General features: G+C 37.2%; 1 long non-coding RNA gene across 1 annotated transcript; it reads left to right on the top strand.

Moving 5' to 3' along the window:
* Nucleotides 1–318: 318 nt before the first annotated feature.
* On the top strand, nt 319–1185 carry LOC145789842 (uncharacterized). The gene is made up of 2 exons (XR_014328261.1): nt 319–805; nt 898–1185. It is a non-coding gene; the product is annotated as an uncharacterized LOC145789842 (long non-coding RNA).
* The last annotated feature ends 1560 nt before the right edge of the window (nt 1186–2745 follow it).

Here is a 2745-nt window from a genome sequence, read left to right as displayed (position 1 = left end):
CTAGTACGAAACTAAGTGCTGCAACGCGAACCACCTCTTGAGTCCATACATACAAGAACTGGGCTTAAAGCCAATTTGGTCCCTTTATGGGTCACCCGGTTATGTGAACTTATGAAAGATATAATTTGTAATGATATGAAAGGAATAACTTGTGAATTTATGAAAGATATAATTTGTGATGATATGAAAGGAATAACTTGTGAACTATGAAAGATATAATTTGTGATGATATGAAAGGAATAACTTGTGAATTTATGAAGGATATAATTTGTGATGATATGAAAGGAATAACTTGTGAACTATGAAAGATATAATTTGTGATGATATGAAAGGAATAACTTGTGAACTTATGAAAGATATAATTTGTGAAGATATGAAAGGAATAACTTGTGAACTTATGAAAGATATAATTTGTGAAGATATGAAAGGTATAATTTGTGAACTTATGAGGCCGAGGGCCACTTTGTGAATTTGTGAACTTATGAGGCCGAGGGCCACTTTGTGAATTTGTGAACTTATGAGGCCGAGGGCCAACTTGTGAATTCTGAAATTATGAGGCCGAGGGCCAACTTGTGAAGTATGAATCTGTAACTTGTGAAACTATGAATCTCAAAGGCCGAGGGCCAATTTGTGAAGTTATGCATCTAAGTTAAGCCAAGGGCTAATTTGTGAATGTGTGAACCCATCAGGCCAAGGGCCAACCTATGAAGTTATGAACCGACAAGACTGTTCTGAAATGTGTACAGAATCAGACTAACCACAGGATTTTTGCATTTACTTATCTAATTAGAGAAATGTGTACATTGTAAGTAAATTAAGTTAATCTTTAAATTGTTTATGTACTACTGTTCACTGAGCTTGACTCACTTTGTCTGATGTCTGTTTCTGTTTCTGTAGGCACTCCACCTGGAGGTCAGTTTTAACCCATGGCATCCGTGCCTCTTTTGTCAACCTCAGAGTATCCAGGCACTTAAGTGAAGGCAACCCTTTTTGCTAAACTTTTGATTTTACACTCTGATTGTTTGCTTAAGGTTGATGTATATATAATTCCTTTGCCTGTCCATGTTGTTTTACGCCCAATTCTAAGGGCTGGGTCTGTATATATATATGTACATAACTAACTCTCTGGTGCACGTCACTGTATGTTTATTTGCCTTATGTTCTGTCTGTGATCCTGGCATGATAGTGGTCGCTCAATGGATGCAGTTCTTTTATTTATGTTAATTTATATTGGTAAATGCTTCCGTTCAGGCCCCATATGTTATGTATACCAGGTTATGCGTCCGTTTCTGTGTAGGTCATGCCCAAACTTTTAGGGGCAAGTTTGGGGCGTGACAGAAACTTATGGTTTAAAGCCATTAAAGGTAGAGAGGTTGACCGCCCTTCTTTGAACCTTTTTTCCTAGGCATTTACCACTGCTTTTAAGAGATTTTCAGAGGCTAAAAATGTAGTTTTGAAGTCCCAAAAATTGAGGGGTTAGCCACCTCTCCTCATGCTTGTTTACTAGCTTAATTTCTCCATTTTTGTGGCTAACTTTTCCAAGCTTTTCAATGTAATTTCCAGCACTGTTTTTAGCTATTTTATGATTGTTTTATGTTGTTTATTTCATTTATGCTTTGTATAGAATGCTTATAGTGTAATGGTCCTCATAGGTATGGCGGTTTAGGCCATAGCCACCAACCTATTTGAGTTGATACCACTTATTTCTTGATTTCCATACTTGTGTTTACATATAATCACCTCTGCAATCTCCCTTCTTTCTTGGCTTCTTCCTTGCTTTGAGAGTCATTTCAAACCGATTGTTTGTTTAAGCTTGAGATAGAGATCGTTGTGCTTAATGGTTTAATCTCTTCGGAGGTTCATTACCAATAGCATGACATCTCTCTCATGCCCAAAACAACCCTTTGTTTGACACTTCCCTCCTTTAGTGGACTTAATGCTTATTTTGGACTAAAATGACTAATGCATGGAAAGGTAATTAAAAGGGGTAATCATTGAACTAAAAGAGATGCAAGATAATAAAATAGTTTGGGGTTCAATCGGATGTTAATTGAACCTGTTGAGTCTTAAAGCATTTCATACTAACTAGTGATAAAAATGGTTCAAGTTTCAACGTCAACCGTTTTTCTTGATCAAAAAGTGTTGCTGTGCACTGATGCACAGAAAGTTCAGTTAGCAGCCTTTACTTTGGAGGGCATGGCCCGAAGGTGGTGGATGTTAGTTAAGCATGAATATGTGGGAATCTATTGGGTAAGATTTCTTGAGATTTTCTACGAGAAGTATTTCCCTCAGTGTATTCGAGATCAAAAAGTATCCGAGTTTGAAAGGTTGAAGCAAGGCAACCAAATGGTAGCCAAGTATGAGGCACAATTTATTGAATTGGCCAGGTTTGCACCACACATGGTCGATACAGATTATAAGAATGTGAGGAAGTTCTAGGCTGGACTTTGAAATTGCCAAAGTACATGGATGTTCTTGACAGAGCTTTAGTGTCTGAATCAAATTTGGCTGCACATAACCGACCATTTGAATGGAAAGGGAAGAGACAAGGCTCTTATTCTAATAAGGGATCAAAATCATCTAAAAAGCAAAATTTAGGGACAACTAGTGATTTCAACTTCACAAGAGATTCTGCACCAATATGTAACTAATGTGGTAAGAGACACCAAGGAGTTTTGTACTGTACCTCAAGGGCATGTTTTAGATGTAGTAAGAAAATGCATATCCATAGACACCCTATTTTTG

The sequence above is a fragment of the Camellia sinensis genome, chromosome 1 (assembly GCF_055761805.1).
Source record: "Camellia sinensis isolate YWXY chromosome 1, ASM5576180v1, whole genome shotgun sequence".
NCBI lineage: Eukaryota > Viridiplantae > Streptophyta > Magnoliopsida > Ericales > Theaceae > Camellia > Camellia sinensis.
The sequence above is the reverse complement of the archived record's forward strand: the minus strand, read 5'-3'. Positions and strand labels throughout refer to the sequence as shown.